Raw genomic sequence first — 18,487 nt, 5'->3', positions numbered from 1 at the left:
CAAAAGCATTTAAAAAACGTGTGAACTGGCAAAAGAAAAGAAATAATGATTCATTAGCAAAGCAAAGCAGTTCATCATCATCACTGTTGGAAAATGTGAATCCACTTATTACTGATTTGCCGAACGAACTTACACCAAATGAAAACAGTGCTTCTCATAAAAAACTAAGAGATTTGGAAGAGAAATATAATTTACTTGATAGAGGGAATGAAGTTTTTGAACTCATTGATACGAATATATTGTGTGAAGCTCTTGAAAACAGTTTGTGCTGCAAAAAATGTCATGGAAACGTTTCTCTGAAAGTAGAATCCCATGTTGGCCTGGCTGCCCAGTTTAATTTAATATGCAGTGTTTGTAAATACAGCTGTAAGTTTCCAAGTTCGGTTTCAGTAACTGTAAATAATGGATACAAGAAAACTGAACTTTATAGTGTAAATATTAGGTTAGTTTATGGATTGCGAGCAATTGGTAAGGGCAAAGCAGCTGGTGATATGCTATGTGGTGTTCTAAATCTTCCAAGTGCACCTTCAAAGTTTGAAGCTTACAATTATGTACTAGGATCTGCAGTTGAAGATGTAGCACAGAAGTCAATGCAGGTTGCTGTGGAAGAAGCAGTGGAAGAAAATGACGGCAGTCGTGACCTCACAGTGGCGTTTGATGGCACGTGGCAGAAAAGGGGCCACACCTCCAACAATGGTGTTGTAACAGCAACTAGTGTTGATACTGGCAAGGTTATTGATGTTGCAATAATGTCTAAATACTGTAGGTGCACAGGCAGGCTGAAAAATGAACACAGTGATGACTGTATTGCTAATTATTATGGTAGTAGTGGTGGCATGGAGGTTGCTGGGGTGAAGAAAATTTTTCATCGCTCTTCACAGTGGTATAATGTTCGCTATGTCAAATATCTGGGAGATGGTGACTCTAAAGCATTCAAAGAAGTTTTGGAAAGCAAACCATATGGGAACAGTGTAAATATAAGCAAACTTGAATGTATAGGACATGTGCAGAAGAGAATGGGTGCCAGGCTGAGAAGGTTAAAATCAGTTATGAAAGGGAAAAAACTAGATGATGGGAAAACCTTGGATGGCAGAGGAAGATTGACTGATTCCATAATAGACCACATTCAGAACTGCTATGGCCTTGCAATCAGGCAAAATACAGGCAATCTTGAAGAAATGAGGAGAGCTATATGGGCTTTATATTTCCACACCGCATCCACGGATGAGCATCCACAACATGGTTTGTGCCCCAAAGGTGAAAACAGCTGGTGTAAATACAATAGGGGACTAACAACAGGAGAGAAATTCATTCACCACCACAGTCTACCATCAGCCATCATGGCAGAAATAAAGCCCATTTTCAGAGATCTGGCTGACAGAAGTCTTCTGATGAAATGTCTTCACGGAAAAACGCAGAACCCCAACGAGTGCTTGAATAGTGTGATATGGCATCGTCTCCCAAAAACAGTGTTTGTTGGAATTAATACACTACATTTTGGTGTGTATGATGCTGTGGCAACCTTCAATCTTGGAAATATAACTAAATGCCAGGTCCTTCAAAAGTTGGGTATGTGTGTTGGTTCCCGTACGGTACGTGCTATGTTCTTTTTAGATCAGCACAGACTAAGGCATGCTGATAATATAATCAAGACATTAGTGAAAAAAGCAAGACAGGTGCAGAGGGGTGCCAAAAGAAGACTTGAAGATGATTATGAAGACTGTGAAGGGGGTATTAGCTACGGATCAGGAATGTTTTAATCTTCTTTCTCCGTTTCCCGTAAGTTTACTTTTTACTTCATCTAGGAACATTATCTCAGGTACTGGTCAACCTAGAAGTCTGAAATTTTTATGACGTAGTGACATAGGTCCCTATTACATACTGAAACAACGATTTTTTAATTACTTGATTTACAAAAGACTTAGGGGTGATAGTCTAGTAAAAAGCGATGGAAAAAATTTACTTAAAAATAAATGTACAATATCTCTGTAAGAAAATACTTTGACAATAAACTGTTGTTTCAGTATTGTTGTAACATATGAATGCACATACAGTAAAATTTTTACCTCTCTGTCTCCAGTAGTTTGTGAGAAAATGTTCCCTATAGCAGGCATATATTAACATTGCGGGGATAGGTGATTCCGTATCCCCTTAAGACTAGCACGGGCTTGGCAGAGATATTTGTTCACCTAAGTTTCAGAATATATTAATTGAGGACAAAATTTCCAACGTTTCATTTCTTGTGAACACTTTCACCCGAAACGTAGATTAGTGACTTACATTGCAGCCTGGTTCACGTCGAAGTACAGTAGGTTTCACTCGGCTTTCCTTCTGATGATCTGCTGAGACAATGTTCACAGGTAGGTGCAGGTCCGTCGTAAAGGGACGGAAAGAACCGCGCCGCCGCAATTACAACCTTTTTTTCGAACAGTTGTCATTATTTACTCTTGCATCACGACTGTCTGCATATTGGTCAGTCGTTGCAAAGTTTACACCGCAAAAATCCTCAGTCACGTTTGTGATGTATTGGAGCAAACTCATTCAAAGCCTTCACCTTGCCAAGATGTCGGAGCTAAACCCACATGCTCTACTCAGCCCTCTTTCAACCTTCACATCGCTCCATGTTCTGCACCAGCATTTGTCACTGCGTCGAATAGTGAAAACGTTTTTCAAAGTGAATGCTTGAAATTCATGAAGTGGCATGGAGTGCTCCAGAGTGAGCATATCGTGCACTTGGCGTATACATATTGTCCGCTGGTATGGTTATATGGTAGTATGTCTCGTGTGACTTACAGGTGTAGCTTCCAATTTCCCATGTGCTTAGATTCAATAAATGTCAACACCAAAGTTATCATCTGGAACTATTCAATTCACAGATTTGAATTGTGGCCTAGACTGGGATACACTGAAACTGGGTTTCGATTTTTTGTGAAATTTCCTTCCCCCAATCTCTGTCATGTGCATCCAGTGGTCCACTTTAGTCCCCACTGTATAAAATTTGCTCAACATCGACTTGGAAAAGTTTATGGACGCTATTATCACCATACCAAGAGCTCGCAAAACCAATGGGTTCAAATGGCTCTTAGCACTATGGGACTTAACTTCTGAGGTCATCAGTTCCCTAGAACTTAGAACTTCTTAAGCCTAACTAACCTATGGACATCACACATATTCATGCCCGAGGCAGGATTCGAACCTGCGACCGTAGCGGTCGCGCGGGTCCGGACTGTAGCGCCTAGATCCGCTCGGCCACCCCGGCCGGCGCAAAACCAATGTATGTCCTCTGAATGCCCTGGCATAGGTATGTATTTTTACAGTGCTGTCGGCTGCGTAGACAGCGTTGAATTTTACTGACAACCCTCTCTCTTCCATAATATACCCCACAGTCCCACTGAAAAACATAAACAACCTATTCATTTGACCACGGCATGTAGTTCAGGGTCTCCCACACAGCTCACTGCCGCATCTCATGCTGTGACGTAGTGAGGCTGATCGAAAGTGATGAAAGTTTTTGCTGCCCCAACGAATGTGTCTTTCCAACAACAGACAACAATTATGTGAATATCGTGTTGTATTCCACAGAAGCTGCATTTATAAAAGGTTGGCGGTCTATGAAGGTTGCCTGGAAAGGTATTTCTTCGGTTACCTCCTTGATAAATTCCTGGAAGATTTCCTGTGCAGCCACAGCAGGAGTGGCACTGATGGAACGATGGTCTCAGTATGAGCGTATGATGTACTTGACCCATTGATGTCAATAGCACCTAAGCCGACATCATTGTTCCTTTCAAAATGTTTCAGTGGTTAAGCTCGTAAGCTTCCAACGATTTATGCTGATGGTACATCCTTTATCCGTTCAGCCTTTTGACCCAATATAACGGATTTTTTGAGAAGGGGGGGAGGGCGAGGGGAAGGTGTGGGGCATCGGATTCCCTCCCATTCTGTGAAATGTGTTTCGTCCATCGAGAGTTTGAATGCTGAAAATGGTGTTGTCGCAGATCATCTGGCAAAGTTCTCGTTGGTTAACAGCCATTATCTATGACACCTCGAATCGAGTTGCTTCCTGCACAAGGAACAAAACTCCATGGAAGAAAGGACATCTGTCAATTGGCGAGAACCCTCTTCTTTGCAAAGAAATACTGCTAAGCCGATCTGAAGAGGGGAGAGGAATGAAACAGGCTACACAGCACTAATCACACGCTATGTGTAACGGCTGTTGATTTTTTCTTCCATTTCTCGAGATCCCTTCGCTTTTTGCTGAGCACCACAGCGTCCATTAAAACTCTTAAGAGTCTCAGAAATGAGATCCTCAGTTTCATGTAGAAAGCTTTCTTCCCAGGGTGGGAGTATTCAGTCAAGTTATGTACCTGCGATCTAATGTCTTCCTCAATGGCACGCTTTTCTTCTTTTTCTAGCAGCCTCAGAACGTCTTGATACCAGCATTCATTAGTGTTTTTTTGTCCATTGACTATGAAACATACAACGTATTATCTGCTTGTTGTACCCAAAGTATCATCGCCATATTTCTGAAGGAGATGTCTTCTAATACTGCTTGGATACGGACACAAACCACCTTCAATTATGCTCTATCAATTCTTCCATGGTGCATTGGCATTCTTCATCAGTTTTTTCTAGGAAACAGTAAACTGCTTGCATAGCATCTTCCACCTCACGTCCAGGGGGTCTGCCAACTGCATTGATAGTCTGTGTGGTCTGGAGCAGAGTTTCCATGCGACAGAAAACTGTACTGTGCATCAGCTACTACCAAGTCAGTAACTGGCTATACACACTGTACCACACAGCGGTGACAAGGTGACAACAAACATGGGATACCTCTTAATATCATGTCATACATCATTTTGCCCTACATAGGGCAGCAACTCGATGTGGCCTGGACTCAATAAATCATTGGAAGTCCCCTGCAGAAATACTGAGACATGGTGCCTCTATAGCTGCACATAATTTCGAAAGTGCTGCTGGCGCATGATTTTGTGCACAAACTGACCTATCGATTATGAAGTATAAACGTTTTATGAGATCCATGTCAGGCGATCTGGGTGGCCAAATCATTTGCTCGGATTGTCCAGAATGCTCTTCAAATCAGTCGCAAACAATTGTGGCCCAGCGCCATGGGGCAATGTCATCCACAAAAATTCCATCATTTTTTGGGAACACGAAGACCGTGAATGGCTGCAAATGGTCTCCAGGTAGCCAAACATAAACATTTTCAGTCAATGTTCGGTTCACGTGGAGCAGAGGACCCAGTCCATTCCATGTAAACACAGACCACACCATTGTGGAGCCACCACCAGATTGCATAGTACCTTGTTGACAACTTGGGTCCATGACTTTGTGGGGTTCCTCACCACACTCGAACCCTACCATCAGCTCTTACTTGCTGAAACTTCGACTCATTCGACTAGGCCACGGTCAGCCACTGCGTTGTCTGTGGTGAGAGGTTAATGCCTGAAATTTCGTGTTCTCAGCACACTCTTGACACTTTGGATCTCGGAATATTACATTGCCTAACGATTTCCTAAGTGGAATGTTTCATGCATCCAGCTCCTACTACTATTCTGTATTCAAAGTCTCTTAATTCCCGTCATGCAACAATAATCACATCGGAAACCTTTTCACATGAATCACCTGAGTACAAATAAAGCTCTGCCAATGCATTGCCCTTCTGCCCTTTTATACCTTGTGTTTACCATCTGCAAATGTGCATACCACTGTCTCATGACTTTTGGCACCTTAGTTTATCCTTCTCGTGAATGTGATCGCATTTTCTGAAACGTTAATTTCCTTGCAGGGTGCGCCAAACGATGTTTTGAGTGAGCCTTTTGGTTTGTTTCTTGACATAATGCGGAGGCACCTCCTCTCCAGATGAAAAGCAATGACTTTTAAAGGCAAAGTCAGGTATAACTGAGAGCAGCAGTTTTTATTCAGGGTTTTATTGGGGCCTCTTCAAATAAGTAGCAATTGACTTTTGTCACGTAATTCTTCCTGCATTTGTCATGAATACCTCTTAAATATTAGTCTTACCACACCGTCTCTTCGTACTGTCTTGGATAAAATATGTCAATCCTTATGAATTCTTCTCGGGTTATCAGCCGAGTGGTGGCGTCGTCTTGTGGCAACGTTTCAATGAGTTTGATGATGGGTACGAAACTCATTGAAACGTTCTACATCTACATTTATACTCCGCAAGCCACCCAACGGTGTGTGGCGGAGGGCACTTTACGTGCCACTGTCATTACCTCCCTTTCCTGTTCCAGTCGCGTATGGTTCGCGGGAAGAACGACTGTCTGAAAGCCTCCGTGCGCGCTCTAATCTCTCTAATTTTACATTCGTGATCTCCTCGGGAGGTATAAGTAGGGGGAAGCAATATATTCGATACCTCATCCAGAAACGCACCCTCTCGAAACCTGGCGAGCAATCTACACCGCGATGCAGAGCGCCTCTAATTGCAGAGTCTGCCACTTGAGTTTATTAAACATCTCCGTAGCGCTATCACGGTTACCAAATAACCCTGTGACGAAATGCGCCGCTCTTCTTTGGATCTTGTCTATCTCCTCCGTCAAACCTATCTGGTACGGATCCCACACTGATGAGCAATACTCAAGTATAGGTCAAACGAGTGTTTTGTAAGCCACCTCCTTTGTTGATGGACTACATTTTCTAAGCACTCTCCCAATGAATCTCAACCTGGTACCCGCCTTACCAACAATTAATTTTATATGATCATTCCACTTCAAATCGTTCCGCACGCATACTCCCAGATATTTTACAGAAGTAACTGCTACCAGTGTTTGTTCCGCTATCATATAATCATACAATAAAGGATCCTTCTTTCTATGTATTCGCAATACATTACATTTGTCTATGTTAAGGGACAGTTGCCACTCCCTGCACCAAGTGCCTATCCGCTGCAGATCTTCCTGCATTTCGCTACAATTTTCTAATGCTGCAACTTCTCTGTATACTACACCATCATCCGCGAAAAGCCGCATGGAACTTCCGACACTATCTACTAGGTCATTTATATATATTGTGAAAAGCAATGGTCCCATAACACTCCCCTGTGGCACGCCAGAGGTTACTTTAACGTCTGTAGACGTCTCTCCATTGATAACAACATGCTGTGTTCTGTTTGCTAAAAACTCGTCAATCCAGCCACACAGCTGGTCTGATATTCCGTAGGCTCTTACTTTGTTTATCAGGCGACAGTGCGGAACTGTATCGAACGCCTTCCGGAAGTCAAGAAAAATAGCATCTACCTGGGAGCCTGTATCTAATATTTTCTGGGTCTCATGAACAAATAAAGCGAGTTGGGTCTCACACGATCGCTGTTTCCGGAATCCATGTTGATTCCTACATAGTAGATTCCGGGTTTCCAAAAACGACATGATACTCGAGCAAAAAACATGTTCTAAAATTCTACAACAGATCGACGTCAGAGATATAGGTCTATAGTTTTGCGCATCTGCTCGACGACCCTTCTTGAAGACTTGGACTACCTGTGCTCTTTTCCAATCATTTGGAACCCTCCGTTCCTCTAGAGACTTGCGGTACACGGCTGTTAGAAGGGGGGCAAGTTCTTTCGCGTTGCGACAAAACGACGCCGAGAAAGACTGCAATCGCAGATATCAATCCTTTCCCTCTCACAGCACTCGTCTGTGTCCCATCTTTTAACAGTCTGTCACAAATTACACAGTCGGGACGAGACATGCATGCACATAACGACAAAAGCCTTTAAGATCCAACGATGATGTGTTGGTCATTCCGAGCTGACTGACCCACCACAAGGTAAGAGTAGATGGGCTGCGAGACGCTGGAATGGGCCTGGAAGGGAATGTGAGCAACAAATGAATCGTAGGAGCATCCCGTTAGGGGGAAGGGAGTGTGTTTGGTCGTCCTCAAGGAGGCTCACAAAAATATTCATCTCCACAAAATAAAAATGGAATTAAAACGCAGCCAACTTGAAATTAATTTCTAGTGAAACTTTTCGCTCTTTTCATTGTTACCCAGGGATTTTCATCTTTTATTTATATAATTCAGACTTCAGTCATTCAGTGTAAGATTCCATAAAGCTATGGGGTGTACAGACCAGGCGTGCCACGCCAGATGGACCTCTGACGACAGGTCGCAGGTGTCTGACGAGGCTGTCCTCAAAATTTCTATGCAAACAATTGTGACACGCAGCGCGGAAGAGACAGATGGCAGACAAATGCAGTTCGATTCAGCTCACGGATATAAGATAATAAAGTGCAGTCACGTTTTAGGAGCGCGAAATTAATGTACTTTCACGTGGCACAGGGGTTTTTGTTGTTAACATTTATAATAATTTTCGAGTTGTAGGAGGGGGGGGGGGGGGGGGGAGGAACGGGAGAGTGGCCGTTTTTGACGTTTTCGCAGAAGGATCAAAGAATCGCTATTTTATTAGCACGATCTAACACCGATACCGCTCGTCACAAAATCGAAGCTGACTGGTGCATTTAGTAGGAATTTGATCAATTTTGTATAGTACGGTCATCTATGAAAAACGCACAGTTTTAGAGAGGTAAGTGAAAAACTAACAACACTGCGAAATTTTTTAGGTTTTTTTTTTTTTCGTGAAGCCAACAACTTGAGATTCGGATTCGACAGACCCAAAAATATGTACAACAGCCGAGGAAGAAACTTCCGCAATTTTAGTCCGAAAACGGCAGTTCTAACCTGTTGACTGGATTACAAGGAGCAGTCTGGATCTAGCAACCAGACGAGGCGGTGGTTGACCATTCTCCCCAAGACAGCAAGTAAGGGAAACACTACACCATACGGTAACTACTCGGGTATGTGTGATCCTTCCTAGGTTTTTTAAAAGTGGAATTCGAATTGCCTCTCATCATGAGTTGGGAAAGTTTCCAGACACCCAAATGAGATTAAAAGGGGGAGGAGGATTTCTTTATTCTGCCCTGTGAGATGTCATCATATACCATGCTACAATGGACACTGTCATAACCAGGTGACATGACATGAGCTGCAGATAACACAGAAGCCAGCTCCCACATGGAGAAGGGGGCAGTTGTATCCTTCACAAGTGCTGGAATTGAAGTCCAAACTGCTCCTCTCAGCAGCCACCCTGTAGCTATGTAGTGAATCGTTACTGGCGGTGGCTGTACCCGTGACAAAATAGGTCACCATATTCTGGGTAATGTCTCACAGGTCGGTCTCACCTCTTGACATATGAGGGTATATAACGCACTGGAAGCATTGTCAAAAGTAATTGTCTTGATGGTCCAGGTGTTATAGTGTGGGAGGGCATAATGTTGCATGGGTGTACTGACTTCCAAACCTCTGAACACAGTACACTCACTGGTCAGTATTATTGTGGCACAGTACTACCTCCCCATGTGCCCCTTTTCAGGTATGTACTTACCGCTGAATTCATTTTTATGGATGCCAATGCACAACTGCATCACTCTGCACTGGTGGAGTGCCTCTTGGAACAAGAGAATCCATGAATGACCAACCAAGAGCTGTCAGCCACACTGTTGGAGGATGGAATGTGGCCAGGATGGGAGCATATTGCAGAGCTATGCATTGCCACCCATGGTGATCATGCACTCTATTATAAAAAATATCCCACCTGTCGTAATGTCTCTCTGGCCGGGGTGGCCGAGCGGTTCTAGATGCTACAGTCTGGAACTGCGCGATGTCTATGGTCGCAGATTCTAATCCAGCCTCGGGCATGGATGTGTGTGATGTCCTTAGGTTAGTTGGGTTTAAGTAGTTCTAGGGGACTGATGACCTCAGAAGTTAAGTCCCATAGTGCGCAGAGCCATTTGAACCATTTTGTTGTAATGTCTATGGGACCATCATAAATCACAGTCACATCAATGTAATTACTGTCTTTGAATACAGGTGTCATTTCTGTTCATCTCATTCCTAATTTCTTTTAGTTACCTTCTGCATTATATCACAGCAGTTCTTTCTATGTAAGATCAAACTTTCAGTGAGCTATGTAACTTGGCTGTGACACATCATGCAAAAGCTACTGTTGTCCTTAAGTTTTGCACATTAGTACTTGTTATTTTCTGTACTGTGAAGAATGAGTATTGGGTTCATTGCAACATTGCTGGGAAACTCGTGAACTTTTCCAAATCTCTGTGTTTCTCTTGTTAGTCATCAATATTCATTAGAGGTATCTAATACAACAAAGATAAATACATATCATATGGATCTGAACTTCATCAAATTCTTTCTATTTGATGCTATCTGGACAGTTTAAGTATCAGTTTTACTGGGTATTATACCAAGCAGCTTCTTATTTGGACTCATAAGCGTAGGTAGACTCAGTTCCAGAAAAACATATGGCATAAAAATCTGGGGCTAGCAAGAACTGAATCCTTGACTTGTATGTCACTCTACAGTGGCACTAACCACTAGCCAATGGAGGCACTCTTAGGACTCTGTAAAGATCATTTGTTTGGTATTAGTCAAGTGAGCTGGCTTAAAACAAGTGACAGATTATTGCTTGTAAACTGAATGGTGTTTTAGACATTCTATCAGCTTGCTCATATGCCAATCATTATGAATAAATGACCAGACTTTTGTTTGTGACATATGCCATTAACCCACTGGGAAAGATGTCAAAACTTTCAAAACTTTTTGTTTTCTACGTGTACAGTGTAGCTGTGATGTAAGACGTGTTGCTTATCTTCTTCACATTTTCAAAGGACTTGGCCTACAAGAAAAGCATAAAAATGTTCCATCAAACGTGTGCTCTCACTTCCCATTCCTGTCTGTAAGTTTCACGTTTCCATAACACCTTTATGATAATGCAATTTACATAAGCTGTTGTATAATTGGTGGAAAACTTCAGTGAGCATTTTCAACTATAAAAGAGTATATTTATTAAGTATCCATTCATCAAAGTTTTGACATAGGATATAGCTTACTTTGTACATTAGTATACAGTTTTAAATACATCGAGGATCATAAACTCCATAAATGAATGGAACGAGATAAGGACCTCTGACAACCTCGACCTGTCTGAACCAATAAGGCAAACAAATGGAGTACTCCAAAGAGACCCACTAAGCCTACTCCTGTTCATTCTGGCAGCAAAGGACATTATGGAAATCACTCAAGACGAAGATGTCGAAGCATATGCCTACACGGACGACATTGTGATAGGCTCAAAAAACTTAAAGAAACTACAGGAGACTATAGAAAATGTGGAAAAATTATGCACAAAACACAAGTTCATAATCAACACCAACAAGACGGAAATGATGGTATTCAGACCAGGTGGGCAAATCCAAAAAACGACAAGAACTGCACTACAAGGAAAGCAAATATCTATCACAAAAGATTACAAATATCTAGCGATAACACTCCAGCCCTCTGCAAAGTGCTTCGCTAAACACACAACAGAGAAAGCGACACAGGCCATCAGAGCGATAAACAAAGTAAGTTCCATCAGAACACTAAATCTAGACACAGCTATGGCACTCTTCAAATCAAAAATAATACCGATACTGTTTATGGGATAGAAATCATATGGATACACCTAAATCAAAAGAACTTAGAAACATTGGAAAGATTAAAAGCAACCTATATCAAAAGAGCATTATGGGTAGCAAAAACCACAAGATCAAGATTAGTCTACCTTCTCGCCCAAGAATCTTTCCTCATAGAGGATCTAAGGACAAGGTTCTTACTTCCCAACACATCAGCATTGGAGAACCTACTAAGACCACTACTCAAGAAAAGAGAGGAAGTACCAACGGAATTCTATGGATCCGGGGCCGTGATCGACCGCACTTGGACAGCAGCAAATTTTGAGGTGAGACACGTACTTACAAGACTCACAGTACACGGATTCCACAATGAAATTTGTGCAAATACAATATACCACGAACCATCAAACCTTTGCAAGTGTACACTATGTGGACAGTCTTGTGAGAGATACCATATAGAAATATGCAACAAGTGGACCAGATCAATTAGAGACTATGCAATAAATGGTTCAGATGATAACCTGCACTGAATGTAATCTACTACTAAGAATCATGCAGACACTCAATACATCCTTGTAATTCACTCTCAAATGATTGTAAACTAATATATAACCATAATGGCTATTTTGCTGCAATAAATAGTTTATTAAATACATCGTAAATTGATTGAATAACGTACATAATTTTTAGCACACAATATGGTAATACATTAGAATAATAGCACAAGATAATATATAGTACAATAGGTAGCAAAAGCAATTTGAGATACATAATACAAAAAAAACCAAATAATTTAAATTTGTGTCAACAGATTTGTTTACAGTGCAATAGCACCTGTGTTCCCACTTTGAACTTTTGTATTTCTTTTCTTGTCTTGATGTGGACAGGAATTTTATTGTAAAATCTTTTGCAATTTGCAGTGGTCCATTTTGTCTGAGAGTTGTGCTTACATACTCACTGTCAAAGTCCAAATTTTTTCTGGCATCATATGCATGAACTGCTTGATTTGTGCAAAGTTAGTTGTATTTAGCCTCTGAGATTCTCTATATATAAGTAACTCTCAAGAATGTACAGGCATGGCAGTGGTAGTACCTGGAGTACTTTAAAAAGGAGTTTGCAGAATTTCTGGACATAGTATTTTCAATTAGCCTAATATTCCTCTTCAGTGTTATGAAACAGCATTTGCTGAATGGTGAGTTGCCCCAAAAGGTCATCCCATATCATAGCAGTGATTGTGCTTGGGCATAATACAATTTTTTCAATATTTCTTTCATTTCACATCTAGCAATATTTTAAGCCAGAGTATAATATCCTGAGCTTCTTGCTTGTGTAACCAATGTGTGCGTTCCACATCATGTCATCCTGAATCTGTATTTCTAGAAATTTTGTTGACTTTACAGTTCCTAATTGCTTATTAAATAAATTCATGGTGAAGGTTAATAGATACTTGTTTTGTGTGGTATGAAGGTGCATTGCAACAGTTTCCTCTGTGTTAACAAAAAGATTGTTATTAGTGAACCACTCTGCAATGCGTGTGGTGCAATTTCGTACTTCATATTTTTGTTCTGCAGCAGTTTGCCTTCTATAAATGTATTTGTTTCTTTCTCAAATTTTATATATTTTTGGGAGTTGCTGGATGGCTCTAGATCACTGGTAAATATCAAGACCAACACTGGGCCCAAAACAGAACCTAGAGGCACACCATACTTAAGTTTAACATCATTAGTTATTTTATTTGGCATTGTCATTCCAAGGAGTGCGTACTACAATCCATAAAGGCTATTTTTAAGTTCTTAAATGACTTCAATTTACTGTGATTACATTTATGCACTGCAAACAGACTTGAAGCTAATACTACCATTTTGTCCCTTTCTTTGTGAAGAATAGTCATTTATAATAGCTTTTAATTTTTTTGCAGCAGAAGATGTGTAAGTTCTCATTTTTATCTGGGAACAAATTATATTTACTACCTTCCTTGCCAATATTTTGGGACAAAGCTGCTGAATGACTATTTATAAATTTACTAAAACTGCCAGTTTCCAACTGCTGAAACATCTTTCAAATACCCTGCTTTTATCACATCATTAGTTCATTATCTATTGACATTAGAGTATCTTCCATAGGGGCAGAATGTTTCCAAAAATGAAAGTCAGTCTCTACCATGATTAATTCCAGTGCCTCTTCTTGTGTTGTAAAAGATAGAATTGTTATTGTTGTGGTGGTCTTCAGTACAAAGACTGCATGTATCTCCATCTCTGAATAACTACTGCTACCTACATCCTTCTGAAACTACTTACTATATTTATCTCTTGATCTCTCTGTACAATTTTTACCCCCCCCCCCTCCTCCCACCTCACACACATACTTTCCTCAGTTCCTAAACTGGTGATCCCTTGACGTCTCAGATTGTGTCCTTCCAACCTGTCCCTTCTTCTAGTCAGGTTGTGCCACAAATTTTTCTCCCCAATTCTATTCTGTATATACTCATTAGTTATGTGATCTATCCACCTAATCTTCAGCATTCTTCTGTAGCACCATATATCAAAAGCTTCTATCCTCTTCTTATCTAAGCTCTTTATTGTCCATTTTTCTCTTCCATACATGGCTACACTGCACACAAATACTTTCAGAAGAGACTTCCAGGTACTTATATCTGTATTTGATGTTGACAAAATTCTCATCTTCAGAAACACTTTTCTTGCCACTGTCAATCTACATTTTATATCCTCTCTACTTTGGCCATCATCATTTATTTTGGTGCCCAAACAGCAAAAGTCATCTAGTACTTTAAGTGTCTCAGTTCATAACAGAATTACAATGTCATCAGCAAACCTCAACGTTTTTATTACTCCTCCCTGAACTGTAATTCCTACTCCACATTTTTCTTTAATTTCCTTCACCATTTTCTCAATGTAAAGATTGAATAATGTCGAAGATAGGCTACAACAATTTCTCACTCCCTTCTCAGTCACTGTTCTCCTTTCATGCCCATTAACTCTTATAACTGCCATCTGATTTCTGTACAAGTTGTAAATAGCCTTACACTCCCTGCGTTTCACTTTTGCTACCATCAGAAATTTAAATAGTGGGCTCCAGTCAACACTCCAAAAAGCTTACTCCAAGTCTGCAAATGCTATAAATGTAGGTATACCTTACCTTAACCTATCTTCTAAGGTAAGTCATAGGGTCAGTATTGCCTCGCATGTTCCTGCATTTCTCCTGAATCCAAATTCATCTTCCTTGAGGTTGGCTTCTGCCAGTTTTTCCATTCTTCTGTAAAGAATTCATGTTCTGATGGAATGTCATCTACTCCTGGAGCCTTGTTTTGACTTAGGTCTTTCAATACTCTATCAAAGTTTTCGTGCAGTAACATATCCTACTCTATCTTCACCTACACCCTCTTCCTGTTCTATAAATGTTCCCTTCAAGTTGCATAGAGCCTCTGTGTACTCCTTCCACTTTTCAATTTTTCCCTTGTTTGCTTAGGAACAGATTAACATCTGAGCTCTTGCTACTCATACAGTTGTTTCTCTTTTCTCCAAAGACCTATTTAATTTTCCTGTAGGTGGTATCTATCCTTCCCCTAATGATATATTCTTCTACTTCCTTATGTTTATCCTCTAGCCATTCCTGCTTAGTCATTTTCCAATTGTCATCAATCTCATTTTTTAGACATTTGTATTCACTTTCGCCTGCTTCATTTCCTGTATTTTTATATTTTATCCTTTCATCAGTTAAATTCAACAGCTCGAGTTCTCAATGGATTTCTACCAGGCCTTGTTTTTTTTTTTTTTTGCCTATTTGATCCTCTGCTGCCTTCACTGTTTCATCTCTCAGAACAACCCATTTGTCTTCAACTGTATTCCTCTCCCCTATTCTAGTCCCTTGTTACCTGATGCTCCCTCTGAAACTTTCAACATCCTTTAGTCCTTTCAATTTATCCAGGTCCCATCTCCTCAGTTTCCTACCTTTTTGCAATTTCTACAGTTTTAATCTACAGTTCATACCAAATAAATTGTGGTCTGAGTCCACAATTGCTCACGGAAATGTCACAGCACAGAGGTGATAGTAAGTAAGTGAAGAAACATTTAAATCATCGTATATACTTTTGTCAAATAAATTTGGAAAAATAGCTGCTTATCAGGTATCAGCTGAGACTGACAAAGGAGAATGCAATGGCAGTTTTTACACCCAAAAGAAAAGAAAAGTTTGGGAAGATGGGAGTATTCAGAGGTGACGTGAAGTGACAAAGCTACCACTGCCATGAGGTGGTCAAGCAGAAAAGGAGAATGGAGAAGCACTGAAAAGTCATTAGGTAAAATGAGACCAGTGGTAAGGTCCACCACAAGGAACAGAAACATATTTGTCCTGTAATACTAATGATAAAAATTAATGAAAACATATATTCATAAAACCATGATGAACATTTGCATAAAAGTATTTAATGAGCTCCCAGTAAATACAGTGTGTCAGATGTGTAACAAGTTGAGAGAATGTCTCACTGGCATGCTTAACTTGAAGATCAAGATGGGACACAAGATAACCATGAGAATTGTTTGCTTTTTAACATTATCAATAAAGATAAAAGTACCTTCTCAATACAGCAAAACATTAATGGTCTGAACGACATTGGTAAACACAATAAAACTCTAACAGTTGATAAGCTTGAAATTATCTAGTCAGAACTCAGAAATATCAAAGGAATTTGCTTGAATTAACACTGGATTATGAAAGTCTATCGCTGTTCTAAATAAACTGGAAACTTTCAAAGTTGTTAGTAGCTTTTTTAGAAGCATCTGATGTCTTGGAGGCTCCTGTAAACGTATTGAAAATGTGTTGCAATATAAAAAGGACATGATTTTTAGGCCTGAAATGGAGAATTTATATTTGAAAGCTGCTATGTAGAATTAGGCCAATTGTTATTCAATTATTTCATAAACAGGAGTCTAGCTGCTGAAATAATTATTTTCAGCAAAATTGTAAAGTCTTTTTGAGAATTTTAAGAAAAAAGAAGGAAAGAAATATATACTGAGTACTGCTGATTTCAACATACAGACAGCACGTGAATCAAGCATTAATACATAGTTTACTGATCTAATTTAAGAATCTGGTTTAAGTCTAAATTTCCCTAATTTTACTAGGGCAAACTGAAGGTCAGAAACATACAGACAATGTTTTAAGAAAATATGCGTATGACTCTACTCATAACTTCTGTTTCAACCCAGGAATTTCCCATCTCTATGCTTAATTGATTGAATTGCCAAAAAGTAAATGTAAAAAGTGCTGGGAAAATCTCTACCAAAAGAGAAGTCAGTGAGGAAAACATATTTTTTCTATTGTAGATTAAACAAGGCTCAGTGCAAGTGCAAAATGAATAATAATCTTGTGAAAACATCAGGAGAGTTTTCTGCTGATCTTCAGTCAAACATTTTCACCAGTAGTCTGCCAGAGAAAGACAACTAATAAATTGAACTAGACTATTGTTGGCATAAAAAGATCTAATGGCAAAAAGAAAAGAAAATTACATGCAGAACTGTTATACCAGTACAAAACAAATCCAGAGTTTCTAATTAATGTTAAAAATTATAAACAAGATATCTAAGGAGCTTTTAAAGGAAGGAAAAGAAATGACCAACAATATAATTCATTCAGAAGCAAAGAAACCAATCAAAGGCAATTGGGCAGTTGTTAAATCAGAACTTGGAATTAAATCCAACAATCAAGAAATTTCAAAAATTAAAATATAAAACACTTTCATTGTAAATCCTACTTAAATACCAGAACAGTTCAATGATTTCTGTAAAAATGGAGCACAATATGACGTCGATGTAGAACATTACCTAAAAAATAAATATGTATTTCTTTGTATCATAATGTGACTGTATGATTTGTAAATTTGATGCAGTGACTTACAAAAAGGTGGGAAAAACAGTACTACACTTAAAAAACTAAAAATTCTCTAGGATGGGGTGGCATAAACCCCTCCTCTCCAAAGTTTCTTAAAGCAGCTTTCAGTATAATAGCTGGCCCATTCATGATTATAGATCGATCATTTGAAAGGGCTATACTTTCCAGATAAATTGAAATATTGTCATGTTCTGAGTATGAGTATTGCCAAAGATTGGGTGGCACTGTTTGTGAGAAGTGAATTAGCCAGTTGTCCTATGTGAGAGGGAGTCTTGACCTGGCTGTAATGTTAAATCCCTTATTACAAAATGTAAGTATTGGGAAGTAACTCGAAATAACCCCAGCTAGAAGTGGTTTGAAACTTTTAAATTTATTCCAAAACAGTTCCTACTTGCCTTGAAGAAGTACCCATGAAGAGATCAAGTGTTAGTACAGAGATGGTGACTGGCTAGCACCATTCTATCTTGCTTTAAAATGACACAGACTGTATTAACTGAGCCTACACCCAATATACAACACACACATTTCTCCAGCTAGTTGCCTATGAGTTCATTAACTGCACTGATACTACTGCAACTACCTTTGTCTAGCCCCCCCCCCCCCCCCCCCATCCAAGTGGATAAAGGATGGAAAAGAACCACCATGGATTAATAGCAAAATTCCAAAGACACTGAGGAGACAGAGGTTGTTGCACTCTCAGTTCAAAAGAGAACGCACAAATGATGACAAAGCAATGATTAATAGAGATTCGTGCATCTGTGAAAAGATCTGTGTGTGAAGCATACAACTACTAATGTCATATCTCAGCGAAAGATCTGGCAGAGGACCCAGGAAAATTCTGGTCCTATGTGAAACTGCTAAGTGGGTCTAAGGCTCCTATTCAGTCCATTGTTGACCAGTGTGGTGTGGCAGTTGAAGACAGCAAATCAAAAGCTGAATTTTTAAATTTCACGTTTGAGAAATTGTTCATGCAGGAGAATCATACAAACATACCGTCATTTGACCATTGGACAGACTCTTGTATGGACGACATATTAATAAGCACACCTGGAATAGAGAAACAACTGAAAGATTTGAAA

This window comes from Schistocerca piceifrons, chromosome X, assembly GCF_021461385.2.
Source record: "Schistocerca piceifrons isolate TAMUIC-IGC-003096 chromosome X, iqSchPice1.1, whole genome shotgun sequence".
NCBI classification, from domain to species: domain Eukaryota; kingdom Metazoa; phylum Arthropoda; class Insecta; order Orthoptera; family Acrididae; genus Schistocerca; species Schistocerca piceifrons.
This window is presented reverse-complemented; position numbering follows the sequence as displayed.